The following is a 23137-nucleotide window of genomic DNA, read 5'->3' as shown; positions in this document are numbered from 1 at the left end:
CATGAGCGATTTTCTTTTGACAAAAGTTGTCGTACGTTAAAAAAAAATAATCTTTTTTTCTTCAAAATAGCAGCGATTTTCTCAAAAAAAAAAAATCTTTCTTTCTTCAAAATCGCTGCTATAGCAGCAATTTTGGTTAAGAATTTAAAAAAAGAAGTTTTTTTTTAATTTTAATATTCTTTTATTATTATTTATGATATATAATTCAATTTTCCTCATGCTTCAACAATTTTATTGAGTATATTGTCCGTCTTGTTTATCATTTTTATATTATTAATAATTAACAATAGGCATGAAAAACGCTGTCCCTGCAGCGATGTGTAAGGGAAAAAAATATTTACAAGATCCCTGCCCTGGCAGCGATTTTTCATAAAAAAAAAAAAAGAAAGTTTTTAGACAAAATCGCTGCTAGGGCAGCAATTTTTCGTCATTGTGTCAGAGGGAAGTCGCTTCGTCAGGAGCGATTTTGCCCTTTTGGTTTTAAAAAAATTTGATATGCCCTTTTGGAATTTTTGACAATTTTTTTTGCCCTTTTGGCTTCGGACTCTGATAAACGGAGGGATCACTTTTACTATACATCAAAAACTATTTCAATTACATACATATATATTAATATATATGAAAGACTAGAATAATCCAACCCCATTAAGGACTATTTTGATAGTTTTCCCAACAGTTTAGTCGAGTAAAAGTGAAAGTTCAAAAAAAAGTAAAATTGGTTACATCCCTTCTCCGGAGTTCAAATCCAATTGTCGTATCAAACTTTATTAGTTTTGTCTGCTTATCCTACTCATACACCTATGTTCTCAAGGAAGTCTCAATTTGCACATTCAAACTTGTCTTGTGATTCATCACAACAAGACAAGTCTTACTGGAAGTTCCAAGACGACTAGGATTTCCAACTCATCATGTGATCACAACTGCGTACCTAGAAGGAAGTTTTCAGGTCTAGCGTGATTATTAAACCTTTGGAAGATAATGGATTCAACAAACCTATAGAATGAATACAATTATCACAGCTTCGGGACCAAGATTGTGTCCACTGGCCACCACCAGATAACTCCTGCAGAGTAACCAAGTGCTATGAGAGAGGAGTAATGACTCCATGCTTATGTCAACCAACCTCTTGGGAGCTAGACCACTGTTCATGGTGCAACAACAAAAAATTGACAATCAAGTCACTCTCACAGCTTCTGTAAGCAAAATGGATCTTCAGCAGATTGAGAGCTAGACAACTGTTCATGGTGCAACAAAAGAAATTGATTTGTATGTTTCAGAATAATATTAGCATGAACCCAAATTTGTTTCTCAGTAAAACATGAGTTTTGCGCTCCAAACTACTATTGTTTAGAAATTTCTAGTGTTATATTGAGGTAAATTAATAATTATGCAACAGACACTTAGTACTTGAGACAATTTTTCTTCTTCTTCTTTTTATTCAATCAGGGTAATCTGATAGTTTTGGCCATGAAAGCAACTCAAGGGCACTACGAATGATGAGAAAGCATATGACAAGCGTAAATCAAGCCATGAACATAAGAAGAAAAATCTTTCTCCTGTGACCACAAGTACGCCCCCCCCNCCCCCCCCCCCCCCCCCCTCCCTCCCCCCATCAAATCACAATGGCGAGCTATAAACTTAGCTGCTGAATGCATCACAATATCTAAAAAATAATGGACCATTTAAGGTAACCAACACCTTGAGAATGTTAACACAATATGGTTCATGTTACCAGAACAAGAAGTATCTGCAGATACCTACTCCAAGGTTCAAAGGATGGGATGATACAAGGTACATAATACTGTTGTTACCTACCAGTACAAGAGAACCATGTGAGCGAGCCATCTCAGCTATTTTCTGAAAAAGATCAGAGAGGAGAAAACACATATAAGAAAAGGAAGCAATTATCAATTGGAATTTAATAGACTTTAACATATCAGCAGCCATGAAAGAACACTAAACAATATTTCTTAATACAAGAGAAATGGCATTTGCTTGTCAAATGAACAATAACCAGTAGTCCACCAAAGAATGACAGTACGTATATTGAGTTTTAGGTTATTACATATTATCCTCCTCCAATTTGAAGGCTTTTAGGTTTACTCCTACATAATTATTACCAAATCCACCAGAGAACGACAATACGTATATTGTAGAAGTGAACAAAAAGGAAAAAAATCATTAGAATTATAAAGCAGTGTTGTTTTTTGAGTAAATAGCAAAGTATTACAACCCTCGTTCTACTGAATTAATCAAGGCACTGAGGTGATGCAAAATATTTCATCGCAACCACATAACATACAACTATATGCACATAGTTTGGTACTTGTATTATAATAATCATTAAGATAATCTAAAGCAGACCACAAGGGAAAAAGTTTATTAAAAATAGAATATCAACAAAAACTAAAATAGACAAAAAAAAAAAAAAAGAGAAAATCGAAACCAAACCTAGGACTTGAGTATGCAAGCTGGCGACAATCGAAACTGACAAGAGGAAAGGCAAATAGAGAGCCATAAACAATAAAGAAAAATCAAAACTGAGGGAGAAGAGATAGAGATAGATAGAGTGAAGGAGAGATGATTCAGATTACCTGGTGACGACAGTCGTTGATTGGATATTCATCAGCTTGAGAACTCCTTTTTTTGATGCTATACCGAAAGAGTCTTCCTCTTCTACAAAATCTCATAGAACCACTGTGAGTAAGGCTTTTCATATTACGTGTTGATCGAAGGCGTCATGCTGTCTCCACCATTGGCTTTCTTCGCCAATGCCAACGATTCATCCACCACATCAAACACACTCACCTTCCTCTTCCACATTGTTCCTATCCAGAACATCTAAAATCCACCACAAATCCAAAATCCTTGACGAAACAATTGCAAATGCACTGAATAATCGGAGAATAGGAGACTGGAATTTTAGATTTCCGTCTGTTCTCGGTTTACAAGGAGGGAGGGAACATACAAAAAGGTGGAGGGAAGATAAAATTAGGAAAAAATCACTTTCAGTTATTTGTATTACTCTATTTAGTACCACCATTTTGTGGCTAATCTCTTCAATGGCCAGTGAAAAGATCTTCATTCCTATTATTGTTTAATTGTTGAGCAAAGGAATATAGTGACATTCAATTAATTGCCACTAAAGACATTTCTTTTGGTAGCTAGGTGGATGACTTGTTTTCTAAATCTTGCCAAGAAGTGCAAGCGTGTGACTTAAGTTATTTTGGATGTTAAAGAATGTAACATAATTTGCAGCTACACATCTAATGTAAGTTAGTTTTGTTGCTCATTGCTAAAGCATGTCGTATTTTAACAACTTTATACACAAGGTGGAATTGTTATTGTTGCTCTATTTAACTTTAGCGTATCATATTTTGTTAGCTATTATGAGGCAATGCAATCATGTTAAAAAAATTCATCTCTCTTTACAATTACAAGGTCACTGTTCTAGCTTCTTGAAAGGGGTCTTCTTATAGTAACTTGAATCGCTAAGGGCATTCTTCGAGGTCGTGATAATGAAGGGGTAAAAATGGAGCGACACGCAAATTAGTTTGAGATTGAGACATAGTTTTGTTGTTTTACCAAATGAGTAATCGTACGCATGTATTTCACAAAGAAGTGATACCTACAAGCATTATTCATGCAATGAATATAAATGGGGAAGAAAAGCATTCTTCATGCAATGAATACTACTACAGTTAATACATTAATATTTTCAATTAAACCAAACAATGCATTAAAATAATTTATGTATAATTAATGCAAGCATAACTAATATATGCATTGCTAATGCAAGTATTACTAATACACTTTATTTAGCATTATTCTTATACACTCTACCAAATGACCCCTTAGTGGCCTAAAGTCAAAACATAATAAGATATCATAAAAAATTTAAAAATTTATGATTTTTTTTCAAATTTACCCCTTTAACTTTTTAAGTCATAGAGTTATAAATTTATCCTTGTAAAGATTAATTCATTCAAATAAATTTGGCAAACACACAACTTTTTTTCCAAATTAGTAATGTGGGATTGCAAACATGTAACTAAACACCATACTTGGTATGTGGAATCTTTAGCAATTGTAACGCTACCAAACATAGTACTAATTATGTTAATTTTGATCTATGAATAGTTCCACATTCTAACGAGCACCAAATGAACCATTAGTTTGTGATTTTCTGATGACACAATATTAACTCAAAAAATGAAAATTTTGGTGAGTTATGATTGATAACAAAAATATGTTAACTATAGAGAGCCCTTTTATCTTTATTCATCAATCACATATTTTACATATGAAAAGATAAACAACAAGAAGTTGAAACAATCACAAAACTTAATGTATTGATTGTAGTAGTATCTTGATATATTTCCACTAAGAAAAATTCATAGTTTCTTTTGCCTTTTCCTACCCCCTTCATATTAACTGCATGAAGATTACTTGTAGGTATGACTTGTTTGTGAAGCACGTGTTTATCATTATTCATTTGGTAATACAACACAAACTACGTCTTAGTCTCAAACTATTTTTTGAATATCGCTCCAGATTTTCTTCCTTCATTATCACTACCTTAAACAATGTCCATTAGTGATACAAGTTACTACAAGAAGCCCCCTTTATCAAAGCTAGAATATGATCTTGTAATTGTAAAGAGGAAAGATAAATTTTGATCCAACGGATACTTTTGATAACTCAAAGGAGTTTTTTTAGCTTTACTAACATGATCACATTGTTTCACAATATCTAACATAATATGATAAGCTTAAGTTAGATAGTAGTTGAGCAAACAGTAAGAATTCCCCCTGTACATAGAGCAGTTAAAATACAATATGATTTAGCGTTTGAACAACAAAACTAACTTACACTAGATGTGTAGGTGCAAATTATGCTACATTTTTAACATCCAAAATAACTTGAGTCATAAGCCTCTGCTTCTAGGAAAGATTCTCAATAATCTTATGAACATCACTAGATTTAACTGGATTTGATGGATCATGCGGATGCCTGTCAAAAAAGTGTGACGGTAAATCAACGACCAAAAACAATAATAAAGGAGACATAACAGTTAAAGAGCAATATCTTCTTCATATCCTACTCTGAAGAGCATTATTTTTAACTCTAAGGTTTCAGATTCCATGGATTTACTCAAACTAAAGATCAGAAATTCCAGTGTACAAACTTCTCATAGTCATCGGGGAGTTAAACATGCAAATTGTTGACAAGACACAAGCAAACAGCCAAAAACTTTATATCAAGTACATCTATATAAATATTTGATGGCTGGTTATTTTCTAATGAATGTGACTTAACCAGTCTGATAAGGTAAGATAGTCCATGTGTAGAGGGTTAATATAGCAGAGAAATTACAAGAAAAAAATAATAATGATAAAACCAGATCACTATACAAATATGGATATCATCACTTGAAATAGGGTGGTTTCTTTATCAACACAACATTTACCGTTGGCACTAAACAGAAAAGCAAAAATAAACCAAACAATTTATTCTCAGGTCACACAACATTGAGGGTCCAGAACAACAGTAAACAATATACTTCTTGCATTTAATTGTTTCTCTGTCAGTATATTCGTCGCATCTCTTCCTTATATTAACATCATCAGTGAAATTTGGAACCTCCTAAGAGGCATCCAAGTAATCCAATGAGACATCAGAAAGTTCCATTACTTTCAAAAAGAAAATTAATTTACAAATCTATTAAACATTTTAATTTTATAAATCCTTCAGCCATTTGTTTCTTTTTTTTATTCACTAAGGATGTAGTGAAGATTAGAAGGCAGTAGTGCATTCCAACAAAACATACCTTGAAGATGCATCAGCCAAGTCTAAAGGTAAATGAGATTGTAAATACTCTTTTAAGAAATCTAGTCGACTTCCGGGGTAAAACAAGAACATATAGAATAACAAAAGAGTAAATATAGAGAAAAGACTCACTCACAAAGGATTTGGTGTGACCTAAATTGGATGACAAACATGATTGAGGGAAACACCATCATAATGTAGCTGGATATTGCCATATGCTAGTTTAACATCCCTATGTCTAAGCTGCCACCTTAAACTAGGGGTAAGCACCCAAACAATTATCTGTAAAATAAATATGATTGGTCTTGATTCTCGGAAAGCTCTGTCCCATTATCCCTAGTTGGCGTAGTTTTGCAAGCATCTAAATCAATCTAGAAAACCTGAAAAGTTTTTGTCCTACAAGTGTAGGACTTATTCCCTCATCATCAGCTTCAACTTGTATGAGCGTTAGTGGAATCCTTTCGCAATCATCTTTGACGCACCTTAAATCAAAACCTCATTGCGCAACTACAAATAATGATCCTAGTGATTCTAGGATGTAATACTTACCATCAATCCATGGTTCTAGCTGCACTATGATATGACTTTTACCGGGTTCAAAGCCAACAACATCACAAACTTGGATGCAACTGCTATAATAGATTGCATAAAAGTTGCCATTGAAATATTACTATTAAAATTCTCCTGGAGGCTAGAGTTCTAGCCGCTAGGATTTGCAAGCAGTATCAAATTTAAGGTAGTCTTCAATCAAATTTATACGTCTAACAATTAGAACCAAAAGATTATGTTGAATTTTTTATCAATCAAATTTATACATCTAACAAATGTTTTAATAATATTGGGGAAAGATTAGAAAATACCTAATTAATGTGAATTGATCTCCCAACGAACACTGATAAGCCGGAGAAGTACACCAGAATCTTCATTAACCAACTTTTCCGGCAAAGATGGGCGGAGATCCCCATGAACACTCATAAGAAGCACACTGTTGAGAGTAAAGCAATTGTCAGATATTTTTCTTTTACATTATTTGACTAAGCAGTTGATAAAATGATCAAAATGGTCTTTAATTTATTGGAATTGGATAATTTTAGTCCTTATATATCAAGTAATAGTGCTTAATGTATATATATAAAAGTTATCATTTTAGTCCTCCATATATATTACATAATCTAAATACATGTATTAGTTATGTGGATTTCCAAATTGTGAATGAAATGTCAAATTAATTTTATACATGAATAACTTATTTTCTAACGATCTACCAAACATTGTATAACTTAAACAAAAATTAGGGGAAAAGGTTTGAAATATATCCGAACTTTGATCGAAATTATTGTAACAATACCGAACTTTGGAAAGGACATTTTACTCCCATGCACTATTTAATACTGTATTTTAAAGGTATATATGTGTCCACGTGGACATCATAAATATTCCATCATTATAAATAGTAACGTGTCCACGTGGACACATATATACCTTTAAAATACACTATTAAATAGTGCAGGAGGGATAAAAGATCCTCCATAAAGTTTGATATCGTAACAACAATTTCGGCCAAAGTTGGAGTATTTTTCATACCCTTTTCCCCAAAAATTAATACACGAACAAATTATTTTTTTACTAGCTATCGAACGACCCTTAGGTTTAAGACTAAAATTGATTGTGTGTAAAATTAATTGGTTTTCTTAGTTTAATAAATTCACCCTATATAAGATTTTCTTAACCCACAAGCGTGGTTGAATTGGTATAGCACGAGTATTTCATAAGAGAGAATAAGAATCGAATCTCACCTGAACTTTTTCTGATCGATTGATTTTTCTCACTTGATAGTGCAAATCTGTTGTATAATTTGCAAGTTATTGCACAAAGAAGATTTACTTAGTGTGCCCCCGAAGGTAACAGTTACAGGTTGTAATACCTCGGATTTGAAAAGAATGGAAAAAATGTAGTTCTGGGTTGCAGGTGTGACCGACGGTTCCCACATACGGTTGGTAAGAGCACTTAGGGACTGTAGGTGGCATCCGTAGGTGACAAGGAAAAAGAAGTAAAATATTTTCAAAATTGCTAGGACCTACATTGGCCAAGTACGGTCTGTAGGTAGACCTACCAACCTACATGGGCTCCATCGTTTGAAGGTCCAGGGACAAAACAAGTCCCTGAACCCCACCAACGGTTCACCGGGACGGTCCATAGTTGGACCTATGAAACGTAGGTCCAACTGTCAGTGGGGGTCCAATAGTTTTATTTTAAGGGCTTCTGGGTCTTTTCCTTATTATTCTAACTCAATACTATGTCATTTTACCCTCTATCCTAAGACCTATATAAACATTTTAAACCCCCAAATTACCCAATTGAACTCATTCTCCTAAATTCTCAAAGTTGATCAAAGTTTTCCCCAAATATTTCTCTCTCTAAAGCTTGAATAAGAAGTCTAGGGTTTCGAGATCAAGTCCCTGATTCTCCATTGATTGTGGGCCTTTGACATCATCAAGGTATGATTGTATTCACCTAAGGAGTTCTTTTCTCCATAGGGTTCCTAAATTCCCTAATTTTAGAAGTTCAAATCTACAATTGAAAGTAGTGTTTTTCTTCAATCTCATGGTTCCTTTCATTAATGATACAATTGATTGTTTTATGTCTTTTTATGCATGAATTGAGATAATTGCATGTTTCTAAATTGAATTCACTTGAATCCATGCATAATCTATGATTTTTAGGTTTTGACCATATGATGAAGCTTTTGAACTAAGAAAGGTGAATTGATGAACTTATGCATGTTTCTTATTCAAACTCGTGTGTTTCTCAAATTGATTCGACTACCTCTTATACTCAAGGTGGTTTAAATAGAAAATCTCAGATCATTATTGATGAGTTACTCTCATATGAAGTCTTCAGAAATTCAAGAGACTACAAAGGGGCTTGAGAGAAGCCCATGAATGAGCTTAAGTGTTTGGATTCAAAAGAATACTCTCTTATTCAGATGCATCGTGCATTCGAGCTAAAACCGATATGTACCCTAGAGTTTTTTTCTCTAAACCTCTTTTCAGATGAGACCCTTATGAGGGAAGTGTGTTTTAAAATGCTTGGGTAGTATTTTTACCCGAAAGATAGTGCACGATATTATGAGTAAATAGTAGTAGAAATGCCCAGAATTAGAATAATGCATTTAGAGGTGTAGTAATCTAAGAAAGGGAGATAGTGATGAAGAAAATTATATTGTTGCATTCATATATCCAGTAAGTTATCAATGTGTAGTTTTCCATACTGAGTAGGCTAAGAAGTGATGATTTAGTGTAGATTTCATTATAGAAGGCAGAGGAATAGTTACTAGTCAGGATGAGTTAGAGTATACTTTAATCAGAAAAGAGTTTATGTCGATGTGACATTATGTTAGTGAAGACCAAGTATAGGTGTTGAATAGAAGGGAAGAGTATTCATTAGGTGATACATCTAATCTAGGCTTATGATTTTCAAATGTAGAACATCATGATATTCAAAGGGCAATAGAACTGATTAGACATTGATGTATGTATAAATAGTACTTAAGCTGTAAAAGGGAATGTGACGGTAATATGTAAATAGGTAGACTGAAGATAAAGATTAACTACGTGTCATGAGGTCTTAGTGTGTGAATGTTTCTTAATTTTATCTAGTGGTCGTAAGTTAGTATAGTATGTGAGAAATTATATAGATATTTGTGTTTAAACCTAGACACTAAGCTTGAATTTGAGATGAGTATCGTGATAAAAAGAATGGAAACATGAGGGTGATGACGTTAGTTTTACGATCTGATCTAATAGGTTTGACATAAATTAGGTGAAGAATTAAGGTGTTACTTTACGATAAATGTGAGTGATACAAGTGTGTTATTATGACTCTTAGATAAGAGCAATGAAGTGTGGATAGGTATTTAGATTAGCAAGAGCATTAAGATGTGTAACTGAGATCGTATGTACAAGGTTCTAATTAAGTTTATAATTTTTCATGTGTGCCTAGATAGTAAATTCAAGTTGTCAACAAGGAGTAGGTTGATGCAAGTATTTTTCCCCCTTACGATTTAGATAAAGCGGCCTTATAAGCCAATGCTGGTAATGATAATAGAAAAACCTTTATAGAAGCAGAAAGATATTAAGAGAACTACCTCATAAAGAAGCCCTAGAAAGAATCTTAGTACCTGAACATGGAGAGTTTAGTAGCCAAGAGATTAGCATTTCCCTAATATTAGAGTAAAGTGAATAAAGACTAGTTTAAAAAAGATGGAATAGATCCATAACTTTAAAGTAGTCAGGTAGGCCAAGGGTACGCTTGGGGATCAACAATGGTTCTCGAGTGTCGGCCACGTCCAAGGTGTAAGCTCGTGGAGTCACATTATTGGTTGCTCCCTGTAGTGATTTCTACGATTTGGTACCCACCTCTAGTGTATGTGACCTTAGTTATTAGTTATAGTAGTAGGTTGACCTTTGTTGTATTTAGGGTTCTTTTGGTTAGTACTTTTGGGCAAAAGCGGAAATCCTTGAGTCACCCTTTTGGTTATCGTTCCTTTATAATTCCTTGGTGATCATGTCATGATGTTTTTATGGCTATATTGGTATATTATTGGACTCGGTGTCACCCCCGAGCATACACTTTGAACGTGACCGACACTCAAGAACCATTGTTGGTCCCAAGTGAACCCTTGGCCTGACTCAATACTCAGCAGAAGACTTACTCATTTGTCTTGAAAATAAATAAACTCAGAAGTGTTTGGAAACATTCAATTAGCCAAAAGAAGGCAACTCAAGTCTTAAACATTAACAATGGAAATAGAAAAGACTTTTCAAAACACTACTGTCTATGAAACCTCTAAATACTATAATAGACGTTGGGACAAGACCCACAACATCTTAGCAATATTGAAGGTAAATGGGGAATCCTCTGAAAGCAAGGAGGCTCACCAAAGCAAATTTGGAACTGCAAGTGGTATCAATGAAGCGCCTATTGATGACCCTGAATATCTGTAACTGCATCATGAAAGATGCAGGCCAAATGGTGTTAGTACATTGAATTCACGAGCATGGAAGGGGAACTCTAAAGCATAGACATAAGCTTGAACTGATAAAAGGAAGACATACTCACCTCATCTCAGCTCAACTCAACAATACTCAACTCAACTCAACCATACTCAACTCAATATGAAAGCAACAATAAGGATGCAATTTATATAAAGCTCTTAAAACAGTAGATAATAACTCAATGTATATGAAAATACAAAATAAGCTCTTTACTCTTATTTGGGAGATTCTCTAACCGACAATCATCACTATGAGCTACGTGATGATACAACGTCTCGCCCACACTGCCAGAACTGTCATATACCTTGTCGGAGTATAGGACATCCTCAACTAAGTGGATCCACTAAGCTATGCTTAAAAACAATAAGGAATTATCTAAAAGTATAATCTTTTACCCATGTTGGCTACATGGTTATGAGGAATATGAGTTGTCTGAACTCATCCTCATATCGGTGCTCAATAGTACTCCAATTAATATAATTCATGATCAATGTTTAAAAACATTCCTTATCCTCAAACTTGAGATTAGTCAAAAAATTCTTTTAAAAGAGATAATACTCGAAACTCCTCATAAGCTTATTCAGAAATCAAGGTTTCTTTTCGTTTTAAATGTAAGAACATTTACACTTAGGAATACTTAGTTCCCTTATTAATCATTTTGAAACATGAACTCAACTCTCTTCATTCTCATACTCAAGTACTCAAGTCTTACATTTAAAAAAGATTGAAAAGGACTTCTCGAAGTGACTCAAAAAGGTTTCTCAAACTTCACTCTTAATCTTTACTTTAATTTGAAAAGTGAAATTAAGAGACATGATTAGGATATATGAAGGATCTCTCTATGATTTACGAAGGTTTAGATAGTTGGTATCGCGAAGGGAATGAAAGCTCAGCTTAAAGGAACAAGTACGGAACGAGAACGAAGAAAGGTGCAGTGGTGGCACATCGCGCATGCCTCCATTTACTGGGGGTCAATATGGGTGCACTGTTAGAACCCCACGCCAGCCCCTCAGGCGTATTGGGGGCGCGCCGTCCCAGCCCCTACCCAGAAACTCTTGACGAAGTTTTCTTCTCAATTTCAATCCCTAACTCATCGAATGGTTTCTTCCAATTCCTTTTAGATTTATAAAATCAATACCATAAAAATAAGAATCAGCACCAAACTCCTCAAAAAAATGGCTCATTCGGAAAACCTTCACCTCAAGAAGTCAATAAGAGATCATTGACAAAGATGAAGCCAAAACCTCAAGAACATCTCAAGAACTCAAATCAATCAACCTAAAGAACGAAATTATGGATGAAAATCACATGATTGGCATGAGGTTTAACAAATCCATCACTATGAAACCTTACATACCTCGAAAAAACTAAGTTCTTTAGCGAAATCCTCAAACTCGATGAACGCTTGAAACTTTCTTCTTTTTCTTCTCTTGAACTTTGCCCTAACTTTCTTGAACGCTTTAGAATGAACCAAATATGACTTTATCTAATTATATACATCAACTTAGGTGGGTAAAACGTGTATGCCTAGTGGGTAAGGAAAAGACCAAAATATCCCTCCTTAAAACAGATGAATTTTTTTATCTGGACAGGCTGTACTCAAACGGGCATATATCCCTCATCCAAACTCATAATTTATCAAACTCAATAGAGTTGGAAAGAGGACTCAACGACCTTCAATTTGATATCTCATGTGACACCTAACACATCTTGTGCTGAAAGTTATGGTCGTTTCAAGTTGACCGAAAACTCACAATTTAAGAATAACTTGTACCAAGTCTAAATTTAGCTCTTTCCAATTTAGTTTCTTCTAAATTTAGCTCTTTCTAAGACCGAGGTGTTACACTCGAGACCTTGGTCGAGGACCAGTTGAATTTCACGTTAGTTTTCTATGCTCTAAGTGTAAGGTAGTATTGGTAATATACATTTAGTTATTTAGCTGCTATTATTTGGATTATGGTGATGACATGCATTAGTTAACACCGATTTTCATGTGTTTTGTAGTACAATCCTGATTCATGTTGTAACACTTCAAAAATTTCTAAGTTAAGCCCAAACCATTCTTGAATTGCGTATAAGGTCGTACTAAGTGACTCTTAATTTTTTGAGTGACTCTTAATTTTTTGAGTGGTGTTAAGGTAAATTCTTTAGTGTGGGAACAATTTTTTATATGAATTAAGGACACTAGAATCTCCTAGCACAAAGTTGAGTTGAAGTTTCCTTACCGATTAAGTTTTGATGTAAGATTCTACTTAGGTCAACTTCAAACAACCATATCTCTTACAATATAAAGAGTTACGCGGCCCATAACCTATCGAATTAAAGTTATTTGAATCCTCTTTCCAACGCCACCATTTTTACGTCAATCCAAATTTTTTAGTAACTGATACAGTACAATGATGAATTAGCCGACGAAAAACATTAAAAGGGGTCTTTTTGTCTTTTTACCTCCAAGAAAACCCTAAACAAATTTATTTACTAATTAAAGACCCAAAACAATCTGATTTTCATCTCTTAAACCATCATTATCTTCTCTCTCAAACCCTAAGACAAAACCTTAAGGAAAAATCAAAGTAGAAGACTCTATTCAAGATTCTTTCAACCATTTTCAAGATTCTTCTTCAAGGTAAATTTTTCTCCAAGAATTCCATTCTTGGCCATAGAGATTTCAAAAAACTAGTTCAAGAATCTCAAGAAAGGTTTTCTTGATTGTTTATCGCGAGCTAGGGTTTCAAGACTTCTAATCAAGATTCTTATTCAAGATTCTTCAAGAACATTGTTCTTCTAAGTATGTAAGGCTATCATAGTTTTGGACTAGTTCATCCTCACGCCCTACATCTACTTTCATATCAGTAAAAGAGTACTCTAGGATTCTTTCCCTAGATTTGAGTATTCTTGAGATAAGTTGATTTTGAGTTCTTGAGTTCATGTTTCATTTAAAAATTTTATTCCTAATTATTGAGTTTCTATATTGTTATTGAGATCCTTGATTTGATTTGTTCATGTCTATATTTCAGCATGAACCCTATTTTGAGTTATAAATCTTGAGAAGTTTCTTAAAGCCAACACTTGAGTTTTAAACTGAGTTTTTGAGAAAGTTAGGATGAGTTTTGAGAAATAGTTTCTAAAACATGATTAGTATAACAATCGAGTATGACATCAATGTTTAAGCAGTATGATATCTAGTTATGTCATCAATGTTTAAGCAGTATGGTTTCTAGTATGCCATCAATTTTTAAGCAGATGATATCTGGATATACCATCAATGTTTATGGAGTATGACTTTCCGAGTCATCAATGATCATATCATAACATGACTTTGATATATTTTTGAGAAAGTGTTCTTAAGTATGAATTGAGCAAGAGTATAAGAGAACTAAGTATTCCCAAATGTATTAGTTTTTACATTGATAACAGAGAAACTTTGATTTCTAAATGAGTTATGAGTTCAAAAGATATTTCAAAAGCAGTTACCTCTTTTAACAGGGTAGTTTGAGCAATTATCTCAAACTAGAGGAAGAGTTATATTTTTAAACATATAAGCATGAGTATATATTATTGGGAGTAGTATTGAACACCGATATTGGGACGAGTTCTGACAACTCAAAGTTCTCATAAACCATGTATGCCAACATGGGTAAAGGGTCATACTTTTTAGATGATTTCTTATTGCTTTTTAAGCATAACTTAATGGATCCACTTAGTTGAGGAGTCCTATATCCCGGCAAGATATAGGACAGTTCTGGCAGCGTGGGCGAGACATTGTATCATCACATAGCTTATATTGATGGTTGTCGGTTAAAGAATCTCCCAAATAGAGTTAAAAGTGTATTTTTATTATATCACTTATGTTGAGTTCATATATGAGTGAGTATTTTTTAACGTTTTAATGATTTTACTTCCTTATTTCTTTACATCCAATTGAGTATATATCTATATCTATTGCAGTCCTCTCATTCAGCTATTTGTTATTCAGCTATATTACATACTCGTACATTCAATGTACTGATGTCATTCGACATGCATCTTTTAATGATGTAGATATAGGCTCTTAGGATCCTCAACAAGAGTCCGTTAAGATCACTTCATCTGCCGCCAGTTTTTAAGTAAGACCTATTTGCTTTTGAAGGACTCCAATTTTATGAGTTGTTAGTATTAGTAACATTTTGAGTAGTTGTGGGTCTTGTTCCGACACTCGTCTATACATAGTAGAGGCTTCATAGATAGATAGTTTTGGAGAGTCTTTCAGTTTCAAATATTTTATTTAAAACTCATGTTTCAAACTCAGTATATTCAGCGACGTTTTGAGATTTTGTTAACTGTTTTATAAATTCTTCTTTCAATTTGATGCTTATGTATGCTTGAGTTAGTCTTCCACTTGTAGTCATCAAGGATGAGGGTTCGCTTAAAGGCCATCAATGGTTCTCGAGTGTCGGCCACGTCCAAGGTGTAGGCTTGGGTCGTGACATATGCACTGGATTTTCACTATTGTTTTTGAGAAAGTCTGATTTCACACTTTTACTCTTTAAAAAATGATTTTGACAGAAGTCGTACCACTTCGATCATTTTGATAAATTGAATTTTTAGATAAAAAAGGCCTCGATATTGTACTCACTTTTTGCTTAGTTAGTCGGAATGTCATCAACCATTTTCTATATTGATTATGTTAGTTATATCTCTGGTACCATGACAGAGCACATCTGGTACTGTGATAGATAGGTTATACATACTTCTCAAGTCCCATATGGGTCCTTTTGTCCATATGTCACATTGAATAGGATTAGGAGTATTCCTGTAGGTCCTATCTAGCATGCCAAGAGGCAAGAAGTAGGTGTATATACTTGATTGTGTCACATTTGGTTTCTATTACATAACTTTCATTCTTATACATCGCTTATCACTAGTATAATTGATTTTTCTTTATACCCGTCGATCTTATGGGGAGTTGGTTGGGTTATGTTTATTGAACATTTCGGTTTTACGGGGTCCGATTAGGTTATTGTTTGACTATAATTGTGTTGGTTATATGAATGGCTTGGACTTGCCTCTATAATGGTGCTTCCTGATTTGGTCGGGTTGGATTGGCCCCTAGTTATTGTGTTGAGTAGAAATGGTTACCATTGTTATACCTCTGGATAGTTGACTCCTGTAATAGTTAGATTGTTCGGCTAGTGTCTTCATGTACATTCCCTTGTTTCGATCACTTATTTTTTTGTTCTCCTCATTTGTCTCTGTTCACTTTTATTGTACAATATCTTTTCTTTAGATGTTTGTGTTGTACATTCCTTACTTATTCTGTTATTTATGTTTGCCTTATCTTTGGAGCTCAGTCAGCCTATGTATGCTGAGTATAATTTGTTTGGACTCATACTACATTTATGCTCCTTGCAGATCATAGTATAACTTCTCGACATCGATGTATGTCTCGTGTTGAGTAGTTTTTTTCATTCAGAGACTTGGGTGAGTGTAACGACTTGATTCCGTCATTATGGAAAATCCAACAGCGAAATATTTTGGGCCAGAAAACTTTTTGGTAGTAACTTGAGAATTCCTAGCCTAGTCCAGATTTGGACGAAATCAGAGTCAGTGAGGTCTAGGGAGATCTGATAATGAATAGAGATCTAATAATGCATTTGATAACATAAATAAATAGGTAAGACATTAAGGAAAGTGTACGACTTTACATAATCGAATTCAGGCTAGTAGAACTCTTGAAACAAATCTTAGCGTATTTTCTAAGTGTCACGGGATAAAGGTGTGTTGTGAAATAGGGGTTTGAAATTCTTAAATTTGCTCACTGTTTCGGTGCAAGTCGTTAAGGCGAGATTTTCCAGCCAGGGCGGGGCCGCTGTAGCGGGGTGAGGACTGTTGTAGCAGGACAGACGCGACTTAAGTTAGAAAAAAAATACCAAAAACATTTTATTCTGTAAGTTTCAACTTTGAAAGCTAAGGATCGACCCCGGGTGTTTTCTGGACAGTTTTCCACCATTCTTGAGGCTAAATATAAGGTTTTCATTTCCCAAATTCCTTTTTCGATTTGTAAAACATAGTTTCTTGGGTGATTATTGTTGGGGAAGGGTTTTGGAACTATTTGGATGGTGGGAAAAAGCCCTAAATTGGGTATTAGGATCTTGGGTTTGGTCTAGGGTTATTGGGTTTGTTATAATCTGGATAATTAGACCTTTGATTGTTGATCCTTGCGTAAACTAATTGTTTTTAGACCACGAACAAGCGAAAAGAATCCGAAAAGGGAAGATTCAAGTGCCTTAGGGGATTCAAGCTAGGATTCGAAGTAGGTGATGGTTGTGATTTCATGTTGTGTCATATATGTTTGTACTTGCTTCATTATAATGCATGTATATATGTGAATATTGCATTATTGATCACACTAATCGTGAATAAGGATAATTGAATAATTGAATGCCATGAATCATGACTTAATTGTATGATTATGAGAATGTACTTAACTTGTGATTGTGGTTGTGGTTTGTTGAATGGAACGGGTGTCACGATCTAACATACTGAATAGGATCGGTTGCCACGTACCGACATAAATATTGGAATGGGTGTTATGATCCCACACACTAACTGGGATTCGTTGCCACATACCGGCATAAACATTGGAACGGGTGTCACGAACTGACACATTAACTTGGATTGGGTACCACGTACCGGTACACTAACAGTTTGGGTATGGGTTCCATGAGAGGACCATTGAATTATGTTCCGTGAGAGGACCATTGAATTGTGTCGTGTATCTACTTGTGATGATTACGTTCATATCTAATGGTGACTGAGGTTGAAAGATTGTTGTTGCTCTAAAATGATAACCAATGTGTATTATTGAGAACATGGAATGCTACATTGATCCTGAAAATATGACTAATATCGATATGTTGGGTATATGCATGTTTTATAATATTGTGGTTACTTGCATATGTTTCACTTATTAGGATAGTCGTGTGATCCTACCAGTACATTGTGGTTGTGTACTGATACTGCACTTGATTGTTCTTTGTTGAGTACAAGGCATCTTTAGGCGGCTATTGATAGACCTAGGTGACTATTGAGCGTGACCGGATTCATGGGTGAGTAATTCTTTCAGGCTATCATAGATCTTTCTTGTTTAAGTACACTCTTTTCGGACTCAGACTATTTGTTTAAGGTGTTTGTTTAGTCTCGGGGTTGTACCCATTGTTCTTAGACTTGTCATTAGCAGAGTTTTGATACAATGACTTTCAGGTTTAGTTTGGTTAAATTATTTGTTTAAACCTTTGGGAGTTTATGGGAACTCTATATAATTTCTGCATTTAAACCTGCTTTTGTATCTTTAAATGTCTTAGTTTTGATTTAGTTGTGTAGTTCTTGGTTAACTAATTAGTATTAATGGTTCTCCCATCGAAGGGTTAGTGTGGGTGTCAATCACCACGGTCTGGGTCGTGACAAAGCTGGTATCACAGCTCTAGGTTCGTTGATCTCATTGTACCAAAAAAGTCTAGTAGAGTCTTGTGGAACGGTACGAAGACATCCGTACTTTTCTTCGAGAGGTTGTAGGACTTTTATAAAAACTCATTTTTTTACTCCTTCGTGATATGACTTGAATTCAATTGGTATCTGGGTGATAAAAATTGGTATATTTCCTCCTTCACTCTATGGTCTGATCTAGAGCAACAAAAGTGGTAACACCATCACTAGCAAGAAAGGATGTGTATAGACTACCGACAGTTGAATAGGGTCGCCATTCGGAACAAGTATGTGCTTCCTCGGATATATGATCTTTTGACCAGTTGTAGGGTGCATCAGTTTTCTCTAAGATTGATCTAAGGTCTGGCTATAATCAGTTAAAATTGGGCCTGAGGATAAACCAAAAATGACATTTAGGACCCGTTATAGGCACTATGAGTTTCTAATTATGTCGTTTGGGTTGGAAAATGTGCTTGTAGCTTTCGTGAGTTTGATGAATTGTGTGTTCAAACCATGTCTTGATTCATTTGTTATAGTATTTATTGATGACATCTTGGTTTATACGAAAAGCATGTCGACCATCCTCAAAAGTTGTATGCGAAATTTTTTAAGTGTTAATTTCGGTTGACTTCGATTGCCTTTTTGGGGCATGTAGTTTCAAGGGAAGGGGTAATAGTAGATCCCCAAAAGATTGAAGCAGTCAGGAATTGGGTATGACATAGTTCTGTGACTGAAATTAAGAGTTTTGTGGGGCTCGCTAGCTACTATCGTCTCTTGTGAAGTGATTAAGGTCAGATTTACAGTTTCAAGTTTATAGGTGACAACATTCAAGAAGTTTTGGTAAGGGACGGCTAGATAATGAACACCATTACTTTGGAAAATGCATTTAGTATTGTTGTCATAACATGTATGGGTTGTTTAGCGAATGATGAAATTAAGTTATGCCAATTGAGGTTAGAAGCTATATTATGATTTCCTGGAATGATTATGTATCAAAGAGAGTCATGATACGACTACTATAATAGCAATAATGTTTACTTGGTTAAGTTATACAGTGTGTTACAATTATGGAGAACTTGGGCATATGATGAGAAAATCAGCAAGGCCGTGGAGGCCGGGGGAATTGTTATGCAGGTAGAGAAGTAGTGTAGTCAAGCAAGGAGGTTGCCCATCGAGATGACATGGCCCAGTTTTATGTCTTTCCGAGCAAGACCGAGGTTGAGGCGTCAGATGCATTGATCACATATACTATTCGTATCTGTGATTGGATGGCTACTGTTTGTTTGAATCCGGGTTCTACTTGTTCATATGTGTCAGTTCAGTTTGCCTTGGGACTTGCTATGATTTGTAATATACTTGATGCCTCCATCTATGTTTCTACCCTTGGAGAGTATGTCATAGTCATCTATGTCTATCGTGTTTGTCCTATTTTGTTTATGGGTTTTCAGACTTGGGTTGATTTTGTTATGCAGGATATGACTGACTTGATATAATCTTAGCTATGACTTGGTTGTACCCCTATTATACTAGGCTTAATTATAATACTAAGTCGGTAACTCTAGAGATCCCGAGTAGGAAAAGGTTAGAGTGGGAAAGGGTGTACAAACTTAAGCCAGCTAAGATCATATCTTTCGTGCGGGCTAGGAAACTGGTGGGGCAGGGTTGTTTGACTTTTTAGCTCATATTTGGGATGTTGGGGTTGAGTCTCCCTCTATTGAGTCTATTCTTGTGGTGTCAGAATTTAGAGAAGTATTTCCTACTGATTTTCCTTGTATGCCTCTGGATAGAGATATAGATTTCTGCATTGACTTGGAAATTGGCACACACCCCTTCTCTAATCCTCTTTATCGTATGGCTCTGGCAGAATTGAGAGAGATTAAAGCTCAAATCCAAGGGCTTCTTGATAAAGATTTCAACCGTCCTAGTGCTTCCCCATGGGGTGAACATGTCTTGTTTGTTAAGAAGAAGGATGGTAGTACGAGGACCAGTGATTTTATCTTAAGCCATAAAAGAGTGGATTGATACCGGAATGACAAGCTTATGGATAAAGAAAGTCTCAATGAGTATACTTGGGGGAAGGCAATTGAAGTATTTTAGTAAGAAAGTGCGTATAAATTGGGTTAGTCCTCTGAATTGATGAGTATACCTGAGTTTGAAGTGTCATGTTGATGAAAATTTTGACTTCATAGTAACAGTCAGGGCTAACGAAGCATAATGGTAATAAGACTTCGTGGTGGATTGTGACGCGATGCAAATATATAATAAGCTTGTTGATTGAGCAAAATTCGTACAGTAATTACGACTTGCGAGTATCTAAGTTTGGCTTTCTATTATTTGGTGAGTAACGTGATTGTATGGAAAGTTTTAGAGATGGTGGGACACCACTCGAATAGAATTTTAAAGAGCTAGAGTCATAATGAAGAAAAAATAGTGGGACGTAGTACAACCTTTAGAGAGAGGAGAGAGCAAGAATATTTTATTTGATTGCAAAGGTTAAAGAGGTATCTTCAGAGGGGCACATAATTGGGTTTAGAGACGCGTGATTTCATTCGCTTTGTTGTGGCTATGGTAATAGTGTCACAAGTCAATTGGTTAAAAACTATTGGAAAGAACTTGAGAAAGAAGTGTACATATATTAGCTCGAGTGTGATGATAAGTGCTTTATTTTTGTTTTGAGTTTAGTAATCAGTACGATTGAATTGTTAAGCGAAGATATTGTAAGATCGATGGAGATGCGATCAATGATAAGCGAAGATCCAAGAATTCATAAAAATCTTCAAGGTACAAGCTAATATTGATAGATATGGGAATCGTGTTATACAATTTAATTTACAATTCAAATTTTTCATTGTATATCTACATTCGTAGTGATATATTTTGTCAAGATATGAATTTGTAACGGGAGAAATGATCAATTGTATCAGGTATTGAACCTTTGAAAGGACTTACACTGGGTTGAGTCATAAAGTTTATTATTATTGATTGTTAAGTACCTAAGAAAGGTTTCATTTAAAAAGTGTTGTTTTATAATAAGGTAAATGGTCTGAGTGTTTATGATGGTTGTTAGTATTGTGAGTATGATTCACTAGTTATGATCACGTGTGTTTTCACTTTTGTGGGTGGATCCCTAGTGGTGGATCAGGGGTACCAATCCAGCGATGTTCTCTTGGTTGAGTGGGGTGGTGGGGAAGATTTTGTTATTTCGAATGACGTAATTGATGTTGTCTTGGAGTTGTTAAAGTATTTTAGTGGTTCTATAAGTACCACCTTACTTATGATAATTTATACAAGAGCTACCATGCGTATTTATGGTTTTCCGACAATCTAATATTTTATCTTGTCGTCGAGGTCATGTATCGATTATGTGTGGTTGAATGTGGGGATCATTGGGTCCAATTCTACTGTTCTTAAGAGGTAATCTACAATTACTAAATCTAGAATTTTGATAGTGTGGTTAGGGGTTGTATGCTTAGACATATCCGTCGATGAGTATCTGATTTCTAAAGATCAAATTTTTATAACTTAAGCTCATGAAAATTTATGTTGTGGGATGGAGATGTTGTTAAGAACTATGATTGTTGGGTATTATGAGTGTGTGTTGGTTGGTTCAGGTTCACTTCTAATCGTAGAGAGTTGATTTTGAATTTTATCATGCTTAAGTGCTAAAGGATTCGTCCGGATGATTGTGTCAAGGTCCTTGATAACATGTTGCAGACATGTGTACGATCAACTTCGGTGGTTGTTGGGAATCACTTTTGTTGTTAGTTAAGTTTACATACAACAATATTTATCACGCGAGTATTGAGATGACTTCATTGAGGCATTGTATGGGAGGATGTGTAGGTATTCAATTGGTTGGTTTGATGTTGGAGATGTGAAACACTTAGGGGGTAATGAGATTCGGTAAGAAAGGCATGCGAGACAAATATCCCTAGTTATTCGACGATTCAGATACTACTCTACTCTTGTTTTAGCTCTTTTCTCCTAGTTTGTCACTTGGGGATGAGCGATGGGTAAATTGGTATCTATTGTAATGACCTGATTCCGTCGTTATGAAAAAGCCAACGGGGAAAAATTTTAGGCCGGAAAACTTTTTGGTAGTAACTTGAGAATTCCTAGCCTAGTCCAGATTTGGACGAAATCGGAGTCAGTGAGGTCTAGGGAGATCTGGTAATGAATGAGAGATCTAATTATGAATTTGATCATATGTATAGATAACTAAAACTTTAAGAAAACCATATGACTTTACGAAATCAAATTCGAGCGAGTAGAACTCCTGAAACTGATCTTAGCGTGAACATGTATTTTATGAATATCATGGGATAAAGGTGTGTTGTTAAATGGGGGTTTGAAATTCTTAAATTTGCTCACTGTTTCCATACAAGCCGCTAAAACGGGATTTTCCCGCTAGGGCGGGGCCGTTGTAGCGGGGCGAGGACCGCTGTGGTGGGACAGACGCAACTTAAGTCGAAAAAAACCACAAAAACGTTTATTCTGCAAGTTTTGACTTTGAGAGCTAAGGAACGACCCCAGGTGTTTTCTTGATAGTTTTCCACCATTATTGAGGCTAAAGGTAAAGTTTTCAATTTTCGAATCCATTTTTCAATCCGTAGAACTTAGTTTCTTAGGTGATTACTGTTAGGAAAGGGTTTTGAAACTGTTTGGATGGTGGGAAAAAGCCCTAAATTAGGTATTAGGATCTTGGGTTTGGTCTAGGGTTATTGGGTTTGTTATAATTCGGATAACTAGACTTTTGCTTGTGATCCTTGCATATATTAATTGTTTTT

The 23137-nt window shown here is 35.1% G+C and overlaps 1 long non-coding RNA gene across 1 annotated transcript; it reads right to left on the bottom strand.

Moving 5' to 3' along the window:
- Positions 1-1611: 1611 nt before the first annotated feature.
- Positions 1612-6883, bottom strand: LOC125842007 (uncharacterized). Its single transcript, XR_007443854.1, has 3 exons — positions 6690-6883; positions 2595-5013; positions 1612-1857 (listed from the first exon to the last, which is right to left on the bottom strand). It is a non-coding gene; the product is annotated as an uncharacterized LOC125842007 (long non-coding RNA).
- Between the last annotated feature and the right edge of the window lie 16254 nt (positions 6884-23137).

Source organism: Solanum stenotomum, chromosome 10 (genome assembly GCF_019186545.1).
Source record: "Solanum stenotomum isolate F172 chromosome 10, ASM1918654v1, whole genome shotgun sequence".
NCBI lineage: Eukaryota > Viridiplantae > Streptophyta > Magnoliopsida > Solanales > Solanaceae > Solanum > Solanum stenotomum.
This window is presented reverse-complemented; position numbering and strand designations above follow the sequence as displayed.